This window comes from Schistocerca serialis, chromosome 3, assembly GCF_023864345.2.
Source record: "Schistocerca serialis cubense isolate TAMUIC-IGC-003099 chromosome 3, iqSchSeri2.2, whole genome shotgun sequence".
Taxonomy (NCBI): Eukaryota; Metazoa; Arthropoda; class Insecta; order Orthoptera; family Acrididae; genus Schistocerca; species Schistocerca serialis.
The window spans coordinates 820,837,175-820,860,022 of NC_064640.1; the positions used below are offsets into that span (position 1 = coordinate 820,837,175).

At 40.5% G+C, this 22,848-nt stretch overlaps 1 pseudogene; it reads left to right on the plus strand.

Annotated features, from left to right (window-relative positions):
• LOC126471245 (heat shock 70 kDa protein 14-like) overlaps nt 1-22,848 on the plus strand; it is a 196,715-nt pseudogene that overhangs the window by 166,426 nt on the left and 7,441 nt on the right.

A 22,848-nucleotide genomic window follows, 5' to 3' on the forward strand; every position in this document is an offset into this window, starting at 1 on the left:
CTTAAATCGCAGAGTGTTTGCTCTCATTTAAAAATCAACTCTTTGATGACGAGCCATTTAGAAGAATTTTGAGCCCAGAAGATCAGAGATTTATGTCGGTATTAAAAATTTTACTGGCGTATTTGTGTGATGTATCTTAAAGTGGAACATGCACTAAACAGATCAACATTATATGTGAAAGCTTAGCTTCTCCTGTAGCTTATTAATATTCGAGACAAATATTCTATGTGAAAGCTTTGCTTTTCGTGTAGCAACACTATGGATATTAACTTAAGCCATCAACTTTTCCTTTGGTGGAATTCGAATTTATACTTTCTTAATACAAAAATATGCAGCATACATGTTGCTGCCCAGAACGTGTTTTTTTCCCCCTGAGTTTCATTTTGTAAAGTGCTGAGAAATTCTATGCTGCTGTATAAAACCATATCCGTTGAAAGGATTGACAAGTTTTACAGTTCTGACGGAAAGTATAATGTCACTTAACAGGGAAAAAGTGTATTTTCACACGGGAGAAAATGTATTTTTCACTGGGAGATCCAGGAATTTTTTCTCCTTGTCCCCGTATACACCCTGTAAGAGATCTGTGTGTTCCATAATTGTTCTATTCCAATGTTATAAGACTTATTCCACTGTCTACAGTAGATACCCTGTGGAGAGTTTGCTGTGTGAATGCCATGACATGTATCAAAATGGTCATGTGCACTGATGTACATCCAGCACACATTGACACTGATATAAAGGAAAATTGGCTGCTCTTTTGGCTAGGCCATGTACCTTTTGTAGCTCATACAGTATATTCTGTATATTGTGTCTTTTGTGATGTACGTAGATTGCTGGGCTTCGTTTAGAAGGAAGATATCAACTCAAACTAACATTTATTTGTCTTGTAAAGTAGTTTTTTCTGTCAGATTTATATCTTTTGTGTTTATATTTTGAGATGTCTTACACATGAAGCTGTTCTCATCCTTATTGGTAACAGGTATAGTTGATTTGAAATAAATTTGTGATTGACTGTTCAGTGAGTCAAAATATGGGGAAGAGGCATCATACAATTGTTGTTCTTTGTTGCACTGCACATGCTTATTGTGATGCTGTCTCTAGAGAGCATGAGGATTTATAAGTGATACCATACTGCAAATTGTCTAGCATTGCTGCTGCTCCTCCATTGACTCACTTGTGAAACACAAAGCTGTTTCTGTCAAACAAAGTGTGCTACTTTACATATCATTTCACCTCTGTTATGATCTCTTCAAATACTAGTGTCTCCGTTTTCTTGTAATGAAGACGAAATACAAATTGAAGCAAACCGTTCTCTTATTTTTGTACAGCAAGTAAATGAACGATCTCTCATCATCCATTTGCACTTTTTGTACATCATCCACCTTTAATATACGTCCATGATTCTGCCTGAGATTTTGTATAATGTTTGTATGAGATTTGTCTTAGTGGATGGCGCACTATTGTTTTCCAGCATTTGTATACAAGAATTCGTTTCCTGACGGATGCATCATTGTAGCACCTGGTTATTGAAATATATTGTTCTGTGTCAGTTTTGGGACAGAATGATCCATAAAGTGAAACAGCATGACTCTGTTATAGTTATGCTAAATAGCTTACAAATTACTGACAGATTGCTACTTACCGTAAGCATTGTGGCCCGAGATGCTGGAAATGGTGGCTGTGTGTGTGTGTGTGTGTGTGTGTGTGTGCTGTGGCCAAAAGCTATAAGTGAGTGTCTTTTAATTGTGTTGTCTGCAACTTGTTGTTTCTTCTTCACAGTAAGTAGCAATCTGTCTTTTCCTACATTGCTGATATTCTTTTCTGGAGTTTCCATTGTTTGATTACACATTACTGAATTGTTTAAGAATTACTATATTGACGAGAGTAAGATTTATGTTACTAGTTACATAAGCTCCCACTTGTATGTCTATTTAACTTTTCAGACCTTTTCTTATTTCTACTAATGTTATGGGTGTACTACAGAATTGTGAAATATTTCTTTTAGGTGCCCCTGTGCGGTGGATCTGCGAAAATCCCGATAATTCAGCAATCTGTCTCAGAAATGTTTCCCAATTCAGAGTTATTATGTAGTGTAAATCCTGATGAACTGATTGCCCTGGGTGCTGCGAAGCATGGTAGTTATCTGAAAGAACCATTTGACCCAGGTTGTGATCATCTATCATATGATATCCCAGTTGTAACAAAATCAATTTTTATGAAGGTAAGGAACTCAGTTAGTGTAGTTCTGATTTAGTCCTATATCATCACATGATCTCCTTGTGAAGATCAGCAGTTAGGAACTTCTTGAGTGGCTTTGAATGGTTGGTGTGCGTAAATACTTTTATTATTATTATTTCTTTACTTTCTCAGACGTTAAGTCTGGTTAAAAATGGGACGTGACGCGGACCTTGATCAAGCGTCACTACCTTTTAACTGTACGGTATATGTTATATTGCATTTAGGAACTTTCGGGTAATTGAACATGTATCAATAATTACGGATTTCTGTAATTGTATATATAAGTTTGGATGTAGCTGTGTTGTATTGATGTAATGGTGGATATTGTGTGGTATGACTCCTGTAGTTGATAGTATAATTGGTATGATGTCAACTTTATTCTGATGCCACATGTCCTTGACTTCCTCAGCCAGTTGGATGTATTTTTCAATTTTCTCTCCGGTTTTCTTTTGTATATTTGTTGTATTGGGTATGGATATTTCAATTAGTTGTGTTAATTTCTTCTTTTAGTGGTGAGTATGATGTCAGGTTTGTTATGTGTTGTTGTTTTGTCTGTTATAATGGTTCTGTTCCAGTATAATTTGTATTCATCATTCTCCAGTACATTTTGTGGTGCATACTTGTATGTGGGAACGTGTTGTTTTATAAGTTTATGTTGTAAGGCAAGCTGTTGATGTATTATTTTTGCTACATTGTCATGTCTTCTGGGGTATTCTGTATTTGCTAGTATTGTACATCCACTTGTGATGTGATCTACTGTTTCTATTTGTTGTTTGCAAAGTCTGCATTTATCTGTTGTGGTATTGGGATCTTTAATAATGTGCTTGCTGTAATATCTGGTGTTTATTGTTTGATCCTGTATTGCAATCATGAATCCTTCCGTCTCACTGTATATATTGCCTTTTCTTAGCCATGTGTTGGATGCGTCTTGATCGATGTGTGGCTGTGTTAGATGATACGGGTGCTTGCCATGTAGTGTTTTCTATTTCCAATTTACTTTCTTCGTATCTGCTGATGTTACATGATCTAAAGGGTTGTAAAGGTGGTTATGAAATTGCAGTGGTGTAGCCGATGTATTTATATGAGTGATTGCTTTGTGTATTTTGCTAATTTCTGCTCGTTCTAGAAAGAATTTTCTTAAATTGTCTACCTGTCCATAATGTAGGTTTTTTATGTCGATCAATCCCCTTCCTCCTTCCTTTCTGCTTAATGTGAATCATTCTGTTGCTGAATGTATGTGATGTATTCTATATTTGTGGCATTGTGAACGTGTAAGTGTATTGAGTGCTTCTAGGTCTGTGTTACTCCATTTCACTACTCCAAATGAGTAGGTCAATATTGGTATAGCATAAGTATTTATAGCTTTTGTCTTGTTTCTTGCTGTCAATTCTGTTTTCAGTATTTTTGTTAGCCTTTGTCTATATTGTTCTTTTAGTTCTTCTTTAATATTTGTATTATCTATTCCTATTTTTTGTCTGTATCCTAGATATTTATAGGCATCTGTTTTTTCCATCGCTTCTATGGAGTCACTGTGGTTATTCAATATGTAATCTTCTTGTTTAGTGTGTTTTCCCTTGACTATGCTATTTTTCTTACATTTGTCTGTTCCAAAAGCCATATTTATATCATTGCTGAATACTTCTGTTATCTTTAGTAATTGGTTGAGTTGTTGATTTGTTGCTGCCAGTAATTTTAGATCATCCATGTCTAGCAAATGTGTGATTTTGTGTGGGTATGTTCCAGTAATATTATATCCATAATTTGTATTATTTAGCATGTTGGATAGTGGGTTCAGAGCAAGACAGAACCAGAAAGGACTTAATGAGTCTCCTTGGTATATTCCACGCTTAATCTGTATTGGCTGTGATGTGATGTTATCTGAATTTGTTTGAATATTAAGTGTGGTTTTCCAGTTTTTCATTACTATGTTTAGAAACTGTATCAATTTAGGATCTACTTTGTATATTTCCAATATCTGTAGTAACCATGAGTGGGGTACACTATCAAAGGCTTTTTGGTAATCAATGTATGCGTAGTGTAGCGACCTTTGTTTAGTTATAGCTTGATATGTCACCTCTGCATCTATTATCAGTTGCTCTTTACATACTCGTGCTCCTTTGCAGCAGCCTTTTTGTTCTTCATTTATAATTTTGTTCTGTGTTGTATGTGTCATTAATTTCTGTGTAATGACTGAAGTTAATATTTTGTAGATTGTTGGTAGGCATGTTATGGGGCGATATTTAGCTGGGTTTGCTGTGTCTGCTTGATCTTTAGGTTTCAGATAGGTTATTCCATGTGCAAGTGTATCAGGGAATGTGTATGGGTCTGCATTGTAACTGTTAAATAATTTAGTTAGATGTGAATGTGTTGAGGTGAACTTCTTTAGCCAGTAATTTGCTATTTTATCATTTCCAGGGGCTTTCCAATTGTGTGTAGAATTAATTGCTTGGGTGACTTCATGTTGCAAAATTATCACTTCAGGCACTTGTGGTATCATCTTGTATGTGTCTGTTTCTGCTTGTATCCATCGTGCATGCCTGTTATGTTGTACCGGGTTTGACCGTATGTTGCTCCAGAAGTGTTCCATGTCTGTTATGTTTGGTGGATTGTCTATTTTAATGTGTGTGTTATCTATTGTCTGGTAAAATTTCTTTTGGTTTGTGTTGAACGTTTGGTTTTGTTTCCTTCTATTTTCCGTTTTTTTGTATCTTCTAAGTCGTTTGGCCAATGCTTGTAATTTCTGCTTCTTTTCATCTAATTGCTCTATTGCTTCTTGTTGTGAGATTTTACCTAACCTTTTTCGTTTTTTGTCTGATATTTCATTTCTTATAAATTGTGTTAGCTGTCCGATGTCTTTTCTCAGTTTTTCTATTCTGATCTGTAGCCTGTGTTGCCATGCTGGTTTTGTGGGTTTCTTCTGTGTATTGGTTTGTTCTGATCTCTGCCTAGTGTGTATATTTAGTGTAGTGAGTGGTCCTATATAAACCAATAGTTGTAACTCTTCCATAGTTGTATTTTCATTTATTTTGTTGTGTATGATTTTGTTGATAGTTTTTATTGTTGTTTCGACTTGTGGGTTATTTGGCGGTCTATGCAAGAATGGTCTGATGTCTGTATTTGTGTCTTTGTATTCTATATATGTCAGCTGAAATTTCTCTTCTATATCTAACACGTGTGTCTCTTCGTGTTCTATTTGTGCTTGTTCTGGTGGCTGTCTTAAGATTTCGTTTTCCTCTGATTGTTTAATTGATGCGTGTTGGTCTTTGTTTGTTTGCTCTGGCTTTTGTTGAAGTTTGGAGAACAAACCTTCACCAAGGAGTCAAAAAGTATATTGCTCCCTCCTACGTATATCTCGCGAAGAGACCATGAGGATAAAATCAGAGAGATTAGAGCCCATACAGAGGCATACTGACAATCTTTCTTTCTACACGAACAATAAGAGACTGGAATGGAAGGGAGAACCCGATAGAGGTACTCAAGGTATCCCCCGCCACACACAATCTGGTGTCTTGCAGGGTATGGATGTAGATGTAGATATTACTATATAACTAATTCCTTGAATATAATAGAGGGAAACATTCCACGTGGGAAAAATATATTTAAAAACAAAGATGATGTGACTTACCAAACGAAAGCGCTGGCACGTCGGTAGACACACAAACATGCACACAAAATTCTAGCTTTCGCAACCAGCGGTTGCTTCGTCAGGAAAGAGGGAAGGAGAGGGAAAGACGAAAGGATGTGGGTTTTAAGGGAGAGGGTAAGGAGTCATTCCAATCCCAGGAGCGGAAAGATTTACCTTAGGGGGAAGAAAAGGACAGGCACACACTCGCGCGTACACACACACATATCCATCCGCACATACACAGTCACAAAACTGTGAGACTGTGTATGTGCGGGTGATATGTGTGTTTGTGCGCACGAGTCTATACCCCTTTTTTCCCCCTAAGGTAAGTCTTTCCGCTCCCGGGATTGGAATGACTCCTTACCCTCTCCCTTAAAACCCACATCCTTTCGTCTTTCCCTCTCCTTCCCTCTTTCCTGACGAAGCAACCGCTGGTTGCGAAAGCTAGAATTTTGTGTGCATGTTTGTGTTTGTTTGTGTGTCTATCGACGTGCCAGCGCTTTCGTTTGGTAAGTCACATCATCTTTGTTTTTAAATATAACTAATTCCTTGATGTGATAACAATCCATTTTTATATTTCAAGAAGAAAACTTAAGTTCACATTGTCATAAACAAGGGTATTTCATATAAGGAGCTAAAAAGCTAATAATTATAGTGGAAAACTAGTTGAAATGGAATTGTTGAAATTTACATCACATAAAGAACTTAAACTTTAGGATTAAAGACCACTCGATGAAAAGCAGAAGTGTTGGGATGTTGACAGGCACAGACAAAAGAAATAACACTTGCAGACTTTTGTAGTTATCCATTGAAGAGTTAGAGTATAACACACACACACACACACACACACACACACACACACACACACACACACACACACACACACACACACAAAAAAATAGACTAATGGTGCCAATGCTGTTTTGCGGCAGATGCAGTGGTTGTGATGGGGGTAGAACATGCTGGGTGCTTGGATTGGGCCTTGGTCTGCCACAGGGATATAATCCCTGTGTCATGGGGTTGGGAGTTAGGGTTGGCATAGGGATGGGCTAGGCTGTTCTGTAGTTTGGGTGAGCGACAGAACACCACTTTAGGAGGGATGGGAAGGATCTCTGGTAGGATGTCCCTCATTTCAGAGCAGGATGAGATATAATCATAGCCCTGGCGATGGATATGGTTCCATTGTTCCAGCCAGGGTGATGCAGGTTCACAAGGGAAGTGCTGCTTTGTAACTGACTTGTAGGGATTGTGGTAGGATTGGGGATGTGTGAGGCAATGGCACAGTAAATATGTTTGTGGACTAGGTTTGGGGATGGGGGTTGTATCATGTGTCTGTGAAAACCGTTGTGAAGGCTTCAGCATGTTGAGCAAGGGGGTTCTCACCACTGCAGATATGTCATCCTTGGGTGGCTACACAGCATGCGAGAGATTTTTTCTTGTGAAAGGGATAACAGCTGTTGAAATACAAGTATCGTTGGTGGTTAGTCAGTTTAATGTGGACAGAAGTGTGGATGGAGCCATCAGAGAGGTGGATGTCAGCATGCAGGAAGGGTACACGTTTCATAGAGAAGGACCAGGTGAAACGTAGGGGAGGAAAAGGCGTTAAGGTTGTGAAGGAATGTAGATAAGTTTCAACCCCACCCCCACCCCACTGAACCTAGTCAATGAACAGATTTCCTGTGCCATATCCTCACACACCCTCAATCCTTCCACCACCCCAAAAATCAGTTACAAAGAACCGCCCCCTTTGTCACCCAGTATCACCTTGGACTGGAACAACTGAAATATACCTTTCCCCGGAGCTTTGATTATCTCTCATCCTACGCTGAAATGAGGGACATTCTATCCAAGATCTTTCCTACCCCTCCTAAAGTAGTGTTCTGTCACCTATCCACCCTACACAACATGCTAGTCCATCCCTATGCCACTCCCAACCACTTGACACAGGGATTATATCCGTGTAGCAGACAAAGCTGCAAAACCTGCCTAATCCATCCACCCTGCACCACCTCCTCCAGTCCTGTCACAGGCATTTCCTACCCCATCAGAAGCCAGGCAACCTGTGAAAGCAGCCATTACTCTGCTGCAAACGCAGGACAATCCTTTATGTCAGTATGACTACCAAGCAATAGTTGCAGATGAGTCATCTTGAAAACACATCATCCAGTCCCATAATCATCCTGGCCTCATTATTTGGTAACCCACTGCCCCTGCACACTTCAACTAACATGCCCCAGGGGGCTCAGAATTCTTCCATGAGTTCGTGCATGGTGCTCACAGGGCCCCAAGTTACTGCAAACCATTCTTCCTTCCTGGGCTGCAGTTCCTTCCCAGTGTCCTTTCATTGCCTTCTCTCCTTCCCCGCTGCCACCTCCTCCCCCTTCCTCGATTATCTTATTTACGTCGACCTGGCTATCTATCTGGTTTCCTGTATTCCTTGCAGTTTTGTTTCCCTCGCTTTTTCTCTTTCATCCTTTTTGGCGTTATTGGTCCCTCTTTGTGGTTTGACCCCACTTCTAAATTTTCTTATATGAATGTGTAGTGTCTGTTCTTTTGAAGCAACAGACACCACACAGATCCCACAGCTGTGAACACTATATGTAATTGGTAGGAGACATTAAGTGGAATCAGCGGCATCAAGCGAAAATGTGTACTGGATCGGTATTTGAGCCCGGGATCTCCTGCTTACTAGGGAGGTGCGATAACCATTGCGACATCCAGGACACAGCATTATCGCAACTGCGTGAACTACTTTGGTACGTCTCATGGCCAATCCACACTCCCGCCAAGCGGTAACTATCTGCAGTCCCTGTCAATTATACTCCCGTCGCTACTCAGTTTCCCACAGGAGGTCAGATGTATTTCATGCATTCACACTGAAGAAAGTGGATCCATTGCCCGTCCAGACTTACGTGAATGCGTAGTGTTTGTTTCTTCAAAAGAACACACACCACGTAGCTACTGCAACTGTGAACACTATTTGTAAATGGAAGGGCGGTCACTGCTGTCAGCTACACAGGGACATTAAGATGATTCCACTTAATGTCCCACTGCAGCTGACTGCAGTTATCCTTCTTCCATTTACATCTAAATTTTCTGTTTGTAGTGTGAGCCATTTGGGGAAGAACTCCCTCCTTAGTGTCTATGGCATGAATTCCTCTGCCCACTTCCCTCCTCGCTTCCCTCCCTGCCGTAGCCCCCCTCCACTTCGATCACCAGCACGTCTAGCCAGCACATGTGGTGGGACTGTTATGTACCCATCTGACTGACCCCCTTGACAACACAGGACACACTTCTGATGCCTGAGCTGTTGCCTCCTCATATGTGCCTAGGAGTGGTTGCTTGTTATTCTGGAGAATCAGAACTCACTGCTATGGCCACCATACCAGATGCTTCTTGTCATGGCTGGGTGGCGTCCATGGGGAGAGCCCCTGATCGAAGTGAGTGGTATCGAGGTGAATACTTTGCACAAGAGGCATATCGAGCTCCAAAAACCTGGCCGTTCTCCTATGGCCGTGTCTTAAAGTAGTAATGTATCATTGAATGCTGCTTCTTATGATTCTGCCACCTTCCCTTCCCTGGCCACACCCTGGGAGGAGGTCTAGGCTCGCCGGCTTGGACTGAAACACCTTCCCTGCTACTGGGTCTGCACTAGGATGTGACAGGGACACATTCACCCCCACAAATCCGCTATTTTTTGTGGAAAATGCAGTTGGGTTCCCTGTCGATCAAAGGTTCTTCTTCCACCAAATCTGCAGCTATTCTTGCTTGTGATCATCTTGGCAATGTCCCGCTGTCTGTTACACATCACCAGTCTCTGAATATGGTCCAGGGAGTCATTTTCCATAGGGGCCTCATCCTTCAAACTGATGAGGAACTGCAGGCTAATCTGGAACAATGGTGTGTTCATTTTGTTTAACATGTGCAGAAAGCTCGTAAAAATGCCCACACCAATATCGCCGCCTTTATTCTGGCTTTTTGGGGAGATACCCTCTCAAGAGTTCAAGGTTATGTGAGATTGGTGTGACGTGAGCCTGTATAGCCTGCCACCCACGAGTTGCTTTTGGTTCTTGGGTTTCAGGCACATGCCTTCCCAATGTACAGCAGACCCTCTATGTGGTGGCTGTGGCCACCCACTTCATGGGGGGAGCCCCTGTGTACTGCTACCTGTGTCTGTAAATTGTCATGACCATCACACTTCGTGCTCACTAGATTGCCCAGCTTACAAGAAAGAAAGGAAGATACAAGACTATAAGTTCCTGGATCGACGATGTGTTGATGTCTTCAATTTTTGCCTCTGTTATATCCTTTCGCCCTCTTATGTGTCTCTTATCAGAGTCCTGCCCCCTCTGCTTGGCCCCTCCCATGTGGTTCTCATGCTCTGCCTTCTGGGTGCCACTCCACCTCCTCGGTCATACAAGTGCCTCCCTTCTTCAGCACCCAAGAGTGACGGGTGTCCCTCCCGTGACCCCTCCTATCAGCATCAGCTACCACAACTCGGCTACAGGACATACAGTCTGTGCTCCCCAAGGTTGCCTCCTCTTTCTCAGTTCTGGATCTTTCAAATCGTGCTCTCCCTCTGTGCTCTGCCCTCCTCAACCTATGAAAGAGAAGAAGAGAAAACATAAATACCAGGACAAGGCCCCCTCCTTCAATGTCTCCTGTAGGTGTCATCTCCCCCGCTCACAACCTGAGTCTGACATCAAATTTATGTGACGTGACTGGCTCCAGCCCATTCAACTCCCATTTCGATACCCGCTCAGTGAGGAACTGTAACGAATACTATCTTCACCTCCCAGAGTTGCAATCCCGTATTGCCTTTCACTCATCAGCTTGTGTTGTTCTTGAGGAATCTCATTTTACTAATGCTCACTCACTGTCTCTTACTGAGTTCTGTGCTTTCTGTCAGAACCAGGTTGGCCCATTGAGGGCTTCTGAGGGTGTCTGCATGTTGGTCTGTATGGATATTGTTAGTACATGGGTCTCATTCATACCACATTGGAAGCGGTTGCCGTTTGGGTCCACTTGGACTCTGCCATCACAGTTTGCAATCTCTATCTCGCTCCCTGCCAGGCCACCTATATCTGCAGCCCTAAATGCTCTCCGGCAACTCAACCCTCCCTTCCTCCTCCTTGGGATTTTAGTGCCTATCACCCTTTGTGGGGCAGTGCTTCTTCATCTAGTCAGGGGTTCCTCCTCGACCAGTTTCTTGCAGACCATGACCTGTGTCATCTTCATGATGGTTCCCCTACTCTTTTAGTGCTGCATGTGGCACCTCTGCCACTGATTTCCTCTCTTCCCCTCTCCTCCTTCGTTCCTGGCCGCCACATGATGACCTCTGTGTAGTGACCATTTCCCGTTGGTTCTCTCATTCCCTCTCCACCTCCTGATGACCAGGTTTCCTTGCTGAGATTTCTGTCATTGTCCTACTTACACACATACACACATAAGTACACATAACAATATCCAAATTGAAGGAAAATTGCAATATATGAAAAAAAATTACACTTTATAAAATATGGAGCAACTTGTACAGTACATGACATATGAACACTTTCTTACCTCTGTCACAACCAAATTAACTGAATGTAGAAATACATAGCAATTTGTTTATAATATTTAAACATTTTGTCAAAAATCAATATTGTCAATACTGCACAAAATGCTGGTGCTGCAATCTGCATTCAAGTTGATTCAGAACTACACGTGATGAGACCTTTCAATGCTTAGATAATATTTTTTTGTATTAGAACCCCTTTTCTTCCACCAACTTTGAGGACTCTTTGCTCGGAGAATAAGTATGGCATGTTGCTGTGGGGACATCAACTTCACACAGAATATGAGAGAAAGAAACATCACAAATATCATTATCAGGCCAATAGGAGGACGGTGATGCATGACCTTACTGTAACATATCCTTCACAAATAACCTTATCAACAATTCCCAAATACCAAGAAGAGTCTCATGCACATGCAGTATAGCAGTTGGGCTGCACAGTGCATTCTGGCCTTAGTGGCAGAAGTGCATCTGAGAAATCATCCACAATACTAAAATCTGTATCACAGCTCAGCCTTTTTGCTCCAATCTCAGTTGGTGATATTGGTACAATGTGATGCATAGATCGTGTTCCAGCAATTGTTTTTGCACTTGGGAAGTGCTGAGAAAGATAATGTCTTGCTTGTACCATTTAATTTTTTGAAACAAAGAGAATTGAAATGCCTTGCAGGTTCTCGTGACAGAATTCAAATACCTGTGAAGCTGTAAGTATTTGATCTTTATAAACTCTTTGCAAACTTGTTTTTGTGACAAGTCTTTCAACACTGCCACCAGTACAATCACAGGGAGATTTGCCATGGCGGGTAGCAAAAAATGACCCACTGCACTGTACGTTGAAGTTGTGTTCGTGGTAGCAGATATTTCTGAAATCCTTACCATTTTTGTATTGTGTAGTACAACCATCAGTGAAATATTCAACATACACAAGATGAATTTCAGGGAATTCACACTTTAAAAAATTCAATACAGTTTCTGAGGCTGGTAAACCAAGGCAACATCATGTTCTAGGTCATCAGAAACAATGCAAATACTTTTTGCATGCAACTGTTTGTCCTTTTTGTAATATACATGGACAGTGTGAAGAGTGCAGCTGCCATTGATCCAATGGTACCCCTGTACTTCATCTTTAACAACAAAATTGAGAGTTTCACTGAAATCCATTAAAGTTAACACTGATTCTTCCTCATTTTCATATAATCAGGCTGTGATTGAGAAATAAGAGTGTGGAGTAATTTTTCAATTTTCTTAGTTTGTCGCAGGATTCTGATAGAGAAGTGATGTGAACAGTTAGTCATTCTATGAGTTGATACCCATTGACTGTATTGAACCATCTCATCAGGAGCATAGTCTTCTATTTCATTTTCTAGGTGAGTTTGAAGCAATGAACTGGTGGGGCATTTTTCACACAGATGAAGCATAAAGACTGTTATTTATATCACATGTTATTATTTTAATTAGATCTTGGTATGTTTCCTAATAGAAATGGAATTTAGAAGCAATTTAACATTTTGGTGGTAAATGCACACACATACGGTATGTGTTCCTGATGATCCTGCAAGCATACATTGTTTTGGTCGAAGAGAAGCAAATTTTGAGAATCATACTTTGCTTTCAGGATAGTTTTTTTTTAAATAGAGAGAATACAGCAAATTTTCTTATGTAGAGAGAATCTGTGCAGGTACTTGTCTTTGTGTTTAACACATACACACACACACACACACACACACACACACACACACACACACACACACACACACACACACACACACACACACACACACACACACACACGAAACACTTAAATCACAGTATGAATGACCATTGCTTTGCCATAATAAAAGCTCTTATTCTTCACTAGTCAGTTCATTCACACAAGTTAGGGCATTATCACATATATCTTGCAGATACTGTCCAAGAAAAGACTGCCTACTTGTACTTTCCATGATGCTTCAGTCATAATACCAATATTTGTCGTAAATAATTCAAAAGATGATTGGTGTAACCTAAAAAGTAATTAATTAATGAAAAATCATTCTATCCCATTGTTTCATTACAAAAGTATTTCACATTATTATTGTAACATTAGGGGACTTACTTTTGTTTTGGAATGAATAGTTAAAAACTGCAACAATTGAATTTTTAACCAATAATTGTCTCTGTGTACAGCTCGGTACAAGAGCTCAGAACTGCATGCTCAGTGGACACGTGACCCAAAATCAAAGGAACTGGATGATGCAATACATATAGTGGCAGCAAAACGGTGTTCTCAGATATGATTTGTTCCCAGGGAAATCCAGCGTAGCCAACTCCAGCAATTTAGTGGTGACATGGTAGTCATCAATTAGCAACTTAAGTGTTTCTTTTACATTAATGTTGGTTTTTACACTTCGCATTATTTCTACAAACTGATTCGTTTTGCATGACATAATGGAATATGTAGTGTGTTCATGGTGTTTGTAAATTTTTCAAAAGTATCTGTGAGGAGGCAATACCTTTAAAAAAAAGCTATAATGTCCATGCATGGATTTTGTTTAAAAGAAATTATTTTCAATTTTTTCTGAGATGTAGATGATGGATATGTACTATAGGAAACATGACTATAAAAATATAAATATTCCTCCTTAACCCTTTAACTGCTCTGGACATATTAATGCGTGTGCCTTTGTACCTGTCCGTGTGTGCTCTGAATGTGTTTACTCGCGCCACCAGTCCTTCTATCTGGTACTGTGAACGTGTCTACGCGTAGGCATGTTCAGAGTACCAGGTAGGAGGACTGGTGGCGTGCATAAACGCGTCCAGAGCAGTTAAAGGCTTAACTAAAAAAAAATATCAAGTTTCCACTGCAAAAACTGTACAAACTATTGCATTTTTAAATTATAAAGGAGCTCGTTTATGAAAGCTTGAATTCCTGAATCTATACAACTTCTTTTTGTGATAAGTGAAAAAGTAATTTACCTACAACATTTACATTTTGAAAATGTGAATATATCTAGGTAAACTTCTGCTACCCAAAATTTCAAGGATTTGCTTGTCAATGGGTGTCATTTCCTAAAAGTTCTGGATGATTTGATGGGGAATGACCCCTATGCAATATTGGGACATGCGTTACCATGAAGTAACAGCACCCTTTGTCACACACCATTAGACAACAGTGGTTTTTGACGGACATGCTGCTTCATAAATATTCTTCATTCTCCGATGTGATGTCTACCGGTATGTGTTTACTGGTATGTGTTTTTCCGTTGCTAAGAAAAGAACACCACCACATTGATCCTGTTTGGACACATTGGGTAATAATGTCGCCATTGTTTACCTTGCTGCATTTACTGCACGAATGTCAGAAAGGCACGAATGCCACACTAATACCTTGCCAACAAATTGGTACTTATATGTCCGCATCAGACTCACCACACACAATTCAACAAAAACTGACATTTTGCTTACACAGAATGGGCATATGATTAGTGAGTCTGGACAATTTAAATCTGTAGGTATTCAGATAGATGGTAAGTTGTCATGGAAAGCCCGTGGGTAGGATTTTGTTCAAAAATTGAATGCTACTACTTATGAAGGTCAACCATTAAAGATGTTTTAGAACCTGTGACTGTTTATTCAATGTAAACACACAGAACTGGAACCAATCACTGTTTTGCAATAGTTATTTATTCATTCCATGCACCAGTTTTCAAGCCTTTTCAGGCTCATCTTCAGATGGTTTTCAGAAGTTGCATAGCTATTTCAAGCATAATGCTGGATGCTGGTTTGCAACAGTATGGGCCGCTTTTGTTGTTAGTATCCATCTGTTTGCTTCCATTGTGATGACCAGTTGGTACCACAACACTCACTTTCCCACAATATGTATGCACATGCTAGATGCTGGCAAGGTTTCATTATCACAGTGTATATGCGCAATATTGTGTAAAATTGAGTGATGTGGGATGAACTGGCCATCACAATGGAAGCAGTCAAATAGATACTAACAACAAAAGCTGCCCATACTGTTGCAAACTAGCGCCCAGCATTATGCTTGAAATAGTTATGTGACTTCTGGAAAACCATCTGAAGATGAGCCTCAAAAGTTTTGGAAACCAGTTCATGGAATGAATAAATAAATATTTCAAAAAAGTGACTGGTTGCAGTTTTATGTATTTACTTTTAATGCTGCTATATTCTCCATTAGAACAGTATCTGAAGTAAGTGATAGCCCAACATGAAAATTAGTCTACGTTGCTTATTTCCATTCACTTGTGACCTATGACATTGTATTGTAGAGTATTTTTGGCTTAGAAAAGAGAGTTCAATCAATATGTTGTGTAAGTTTGAGAATCTCTTGTCGACCCTGTTCAGGAGCCTTGAAACATTGACATTGGCATCTCAATATATACACTCATCATAAAAAGTTAAGCATATTTGCAAATTACCTACCAATAATCACTATGAGCATTACTTTTGTGTTTATGTAGGAAGGTGGTTGTGTAAATGTTGTGAACTCATTTGTCGTTGCCACTTTCCCTCATGGGCGTTCCTTTTATGTGTATGTATGAAGGTGGTTGTGTACATAATGTGAACTCATTTGTCGTTGCCACTTTGCCTCATCAGGGGCAGTGCAATCACGGCTTGTAAACAAATACAGTACACCAGAGCTATGAATGCACAGTTGTCCGTGTGCTTCTTAATGCAGCAGAATGCCTCAGCACAGGCTCTCCATGGCAGACTGTATCAAAATTGTCACATAGGTGGGATTAAACACAAGACAAGTTGACATTGTGAATATTGTTCATGTTAATCAAAGTGTTGTCTCCAGACTGTGGAAAAGTTCCAGGAAATGGATTCAATAGTGGATCGACATCGCGAAGACCGTCCACGCAAAACTACAGCAGCTCAGGACCGGTATGTAATGATATCTGCACAGAGACACCCTATAAGGAGAGTGACTACTCCGTGTCATGAGCTTCAAGAAGCCACGGGGGTTACCGCAAGGACCCAATCTGTGCACAACAGACTTTATGATAGGGGTTCGTACAGCTGAAGACCTCTCAAGACTCTAGCACTTCGTCCACATCACAGGAGTGCTTGCGTAAGAGGGGCTAGAGCACGTGAACCTTGGATACGACTCCAATGGACCAAAATGCTGTTAACAGGTGAATTGCAAATAGGCTTGCATCCTGACAACAACTCTGTTTGCATATGGAGGCGAAAAGGGGAATATAGACATCTCTAAATGACTGTGGAATGTCACCAACAATCCGGTGGCTCAATTTTATTATGGCCAGGTATCGTGTAGGGCCACCGCACACCACTCATTCCAATTGAAGGCAACATGACTACTGCAGTGTATGAAAACAACATTCTACAACCCATAGTCAGTTGTTTTGCAGAGACTTCACAGTGTGTGTTGGTATCTGACAGGATGTGAGATCTGAGGAATGGATTGGTTAGCATGCTCCCCTGATACAACTGCATAGAGCATACATGGAGCGTGCTCAAAAGAGCGATTTATAGTCGTCAGTATCCTCCATTAATGACTGAAGCTCTCAGGAATGCTGCCATTGAGGAGTGGGACAAACGTCCCAAGAGGCCTGCAATGATTTGGTACTGAGCGCGCCCTGTCCCATTCAAGAGTGCCTGCGGGTTCGTTGAGGACCTACGCATTACTGAACAGTGTGCTATACAAACCATTTAATGTTTTTTGATGTTGGAGGTCATTGCAACTTTTTTTCCCAAATGTTCCTTTTTCATTTCATAATTGGTTCCAAGAGAATGTATAGTTTTCATTTGCATAATACTCCGTGACATCAAAAAATACAGTATAAGATATCTGTCTTATTTTGAGATGCGAGAACCAATTATGTGCTTAACTTTTTTTAATGGGTGTATATTTTCTTTAGTGTCGTTTGTTGTTAACAATATGAGCGTATTCCGAGAATTAGCAACTAGTAGGCAGAAATCGAATCTGCATTTGTATTGCGCCTTGACTCTTGTACAGAAAGGCATGCAGTATTCTGCTGCATTCATTTTCAGTAAGCTGCCACAAGAATTAAAAAACTGTAGCAGTAATCTTTGCACTGTCAAGTCTAAACTGGAGACTTTCCTCATGGCTCACTCTTTTCAATTTTTCAGGGAGTTCCTGGAAAACAATTAAGTTAATTCTGTATTATATTGTTGATTATGCTAGTATATACTCGCAGCTTGTCATCTGCATGGGATTTGTGTGTATTTTATTTTTTGTGTTATTACTTTTCTGAAGTCAATTTCATATACTGACTTCATTCCATGACCATGGAGATTTGCTACTTAATATGGTCCTATGTAGTACATGTAAAATACATTATAAATAAATAAATAAAACAAAGAAGATGAGCTCAATACCAGGGATGAATTTCAGGCTGAACTGAAAGAAACTTTTGGTGACAATCAACAGAATGTTACAACAACAGAAGAATTCATCAAGTGGTACAAGCACATCAAGGAAAAGCAATAGAAAGGAAGATGGTTGATTCCTGAAAGTAGTCCCTGTGGAAGTTAAAGAAGAACACCATGATCTCACTACTCTCATATACCAGATTGTAAGAGAAGAGAGACAGCATTTTGTGGCAGCCAGAACTGTCAGACCAAGTACACTCAAGAATTGGTGACCAGTAATGTAGACCCCATACATCAGGAGGTAATAGAAAATGTTGAAGGAGAAGTGTATTGTTCTTTGACACTAATCTCCACCACCTGTGGGATGTGCCATGAAAAATGGACTTGGACTTATGTTGCTGTTGTCAGATGATAACCCAGCATCCAACTAACACAGGTACAACCAACTAATCCACCATGTAAAATGCCCTGCAGAAGAACAGACATTTGAGGGTGGAGGACAACAAACAGTTTGTTTTCACTGTTGGTGGCATGGATACTTTGTACGCTACTGCAGCGGAAGAAGACTATTAGATGACTATTATGCCACAAGACATCAGCAATCACAACAGTGCTATTCGTACCAGTCAACTGCAAACGATTACAGTCGATCTGTGGACCGAAGCTAATCACTGTATCCACAATGGGTCACTCCCCAACACGCTATAGGCATTTCCTGTCACTGTACGGAGGTACTGGCCACTCGGCTAACCACCGAAAGGCTGCCACAGATGAAAATCGTCTGCGGACAACAGTTATCGAGATGTCAGGAAAACTCACTGACATCATTCACGGCCGACTGCGTCAGGTGCTAGTGAACTCTGGGGCTTCTTTTTCTGTTATGTCAAATGCTTATTGCTAGCTAAAGAATACTGCATTCTGTGATATGAAAATAATTGTGTGGAAGTCACAAAAAGGAAATATGTGTAGCTGACAGGAACACGTATTGCAGGAATAACTATCGATAACAGAACACAGCCTTTAAAATTTGTCATTTAAACAGAACAAAGTCACGATATTATTTTCAGGGGAAACTTGCTGCAGGCATCACAGTGTGGAAGATCAGAGCTCCAGACTGATAAAGCTATTTCAACAACCACAGATAACAAAGATTGCTTCCGGGCATTTGTTCGCCACCGAAGTCGTCGTTACCCCTTCCTCGACGTCGAGACATCTCCCGAAAGAAATCTACAAACCGGTAGTGACAATAAGCATTCTAGATGGGCGAGGAGTGTCACGAGCAGCCACAACTCGTCCCTAAAGGTACATGCTCCGAGATAGCCGAACCAGTCCAGGAGGGTCAGCTTAGTGACACCGGTGAAGAAACGTGCTCTACTACCACTACAGACGACACAGGGAAGGAAGCTAGTATCAAACTGCCGATAGGACCTGACGTCACCGAGGGACAGTGTCAGTTGTGGTCCTTCTGCATCCGTTTTCGGATGCTTTCAAATCCCGAGTGAAGAGCAGCCAGGGAAGCAGCCTATGGTAAAACACCGTATCGACACTAAGGATAATTCACCGACTGGCCAGCACTCGTATAAAGTTTCTCTGGTAGAATGACGGATGATCCCGGAGGAAGTGGAGATGATGCTGCGAGGTAACATCATTGAATGTTTAGTGTGTCCTCGGTCCTCTTCGATGGTCTTCTCTGACAGTCCTTGTGAAGAGCAAAGATGGCACATGGCATTTCTGTGTCAGATCTCGGGTACTGAACAATATCACAAAGGAAGATGTCTGTCCGTGCTGTGTGTCGATGACACACTGGACTTCTTCGACGGAGCAAAGTATTTCTCAGTTACGGACGTGCTGACAGAACATTAGAAAATCGAGGCTGACTGGGAAAATACTGCACGCCTTCCACACGCGAATGGCCTCGCAGTACACTTTAGTAACAGGTTGGCAGGTACGGTCTCGATGTACGTCAACACGGAACAGAGAGAGTGGGATCGGTACTGCCTGTAGTGACATTCGCACACGACTGAGCGAAGCGAGAAACTGAAAGCTTCTCACTTTTCTTTCTGTTCTGTGGTTGCGAGGCCAAAATGACTATGGATACCCTATTCCTGTTTCGGCTGGACGATACTCGGGATGACTAAATGAAACGCATTACAAAGACCGAAGGAGCAAAGCAGCTGGCTCGAATATAAACCCTGTATGCCCAGATTAAATACCGAATGCACTCTTAACGCCGAGCACCGACCGGTGAAGTACAGCCGAGGGGAGTCGGTACGGAGTTTTATACCTGTGCGGATAGTGAGACTATTGAAAATGTTACTGTAGTCCTAGTTTGGGTCTCGTCGTATCCTTAATCGTGTGTCGCATAATAACGTATGACATTGAGGACTGTAACCCTTTGTCACGAAGACGAAAGCACGAGTCCTCTGTGTGAAGCCCTGGTACACTCCAGAGACACACACTGACAGTGGGAGGTTCGAGAAAACTGAAGACCGACTCGAGGATCCTGGAGCTTTGAAGGGAGGGGCTACTTTCGATGCTCGTACTAGTGAAGGGGATATAATGACGTGACCACAACGTGAGAATCCACCAGCACTGCCATACGGAGGACCGTTGACGAGATCTAGATCTAGGGTGCTGTAGTCTGCTCCAGCGAGAACTAATGATGAAGCGAGCTGTGGCACGTGAAGTGTAGTGGTGTAGTGTAGTGGTTAGCATCGTCAGCGGGTGTGCTGTTGCTCACGAGTTCAGATCCGACCACCAGCAATTATTTGTTATTTAGTGTTTATCATTTCTGGGAGGTTCTAGAAATATCTTATGTTTGTAATGTTTTAATAATCTGGAGTATTAAATGTCTGTATAAATAGCTGTAGTCTCTATGCAGGAGGTCAGTTCTGGTCTGGGTACTTTGGTGTCGATAATAAACATGCTTTGAGTTCTAAGTGTCGTGTTTTTGTTGTGATGTGACAATATTTCTCACAGACAGCAGCAGTGATCCACTACAATTCCAAACTAAGTTGGCACCATAGCATTGTTTAAAATGAAATGCAGCATCCATGCAGACAGGGGAAAGTTGTGGATGTATTTTTTAATGTTCTATGACTGGGTGTCATTGACAGAAAAACTGGTTTTTCTGGAAACAGCTGCCGGTCATCTTGCAGGAAAATTGTTGGTTCCTGTTTTGAATGCTGACACTAATGACTGAGTTTGCATATTCTTCCAGTAGTTTCATTCAATGATGTTTTAGGCAGTAGGTGAAACAGTGAAGGGTTGGCATTGTGTGGTCACCTAGGGCTGATGTCTTATCAGGTTTTTTTTTTCTGAGATAAAGAACAGTGTGCAGTAGTACAAACATCAGGTATTAATCTATAAAATTTCTAAACTATGAGCAGTTATATAGGTTTATGACCAAGGAATAATGGATAAAAATGATAATGTCCTAATTTCTTCTCATGTATATGACAGAGAGGTGTATGATGCCTTTTGTTAATACATTTGTGCTTAATAGATTTAGTGATAATGGCTGTGTTGGAGAGACAGCATGATTGTAATCAAAACAAATGGAATAATTAGGTATAATGTGATAAGGATGCTGTGAGATCTTCTATTGGTTGCTGGAGTAACAGTTACGTGCCCTATTACAAGAACAGACAATTTTGCCAGAAAATGCTTCAAAAAGTAATAGAGAGAGAATCCTAATTAATAACTGATTTATAAGTAGACCAAAATAATAATATTTAAATCAATTGAACAAAAAGTGTGATAATACCTTGAATGCACCACATTTCCTGTATTGCTATTTTCAAGTTCAATTCATTGTGACATAACCTTCATCCACTTTCATGTGAGATAACATAAAACTATATAAAACCAACAAGAAATCAAATTTTTTAAAACTTTTGTGATATTTTTCTGTCAGTTTTCTTCCTAACTTCTTTTGTGTGTTTCATTTTTATCTACTAATTCACTTTGCTGTGGTTCTTATTTCTTTACTGAAATAAATATTAAAAATGTTGAATACTTTGTCATTTGGCAGTTTCATGTGGTCTGTGCATTTCAGGCAAACGATGATAAAGTGTTGGTTATACCAGCACAGACACCTGTTCCGGTCAAGGTCACAAAGAGACTTCCATTGACACTCTCAGGAGAGAGTATAGTAGTTCAGGTTCTTGAAGCTGATGATGATGATGATGATGATGATGATGATGATGATGAGGATACAGACAAAGAACAGGGAGCTGTAGTTTTGGGAAATGTAAGTAAAAGTTTGTACACATTCCGTCTAATAATTTTAGTAGATTTTTTTTGTAAAAATTTAGCAGACAATTTAATTTTAATTTATAAAAGTGATAACTTGCATGAGAATATTCCTTGGTACACCTATAGGCAGTGCCGAACCCCTCCCCCCCCCCCCCCCCCACCCTCCCCTCCAGTCAAACACACACACACACAAATCATAGTCGAAGTAATGAAAAACCCTCTGTTTTAAAATATGAAACTGTGGGTACTAGCAGAGATCACCCATGAATTTCAACCACCTTAGTTCTATGAGGAGGACACTTGATTCCAAGATGATTGTGTCCCAATTCAAAGAGTGGCATTCTTAAAGAATGGTTTAATCAATATGTGAATAATTTGTTACTCTGCTAAGTTCAACAGGCACCATATTTCAACATTATTGAACACCTTTTGTGATGGGGCCCTCACACACTTAATATGTATGTGCAGTAATATTGTGCCAATATATTCCAGGAAAGTGCAAGGCCAAGAACAGCACAATACAATTGCGCAATATTCATGCCTTTGTAGTGAACATGTTGGTGCGCAAAAATGTGGAACCCATGTGTATTGTTGCTTGCCTTGCAAAACACTAGCAGAAATTATGCAGAATAGATGAAATTAGCCTGAAAATCTTCCAGTACATGTTTCAATGGGCCACTGGCTCATTCACTGTGTCGTAGCTTCATAAACAACAAAAACTAATTAAAAATTAAACAAGGAAATTGTAAATTATTGTGTACACATGCTGTGTTTTCTGTGTGTCCTCTACTGTAACAACTGTTGCAAG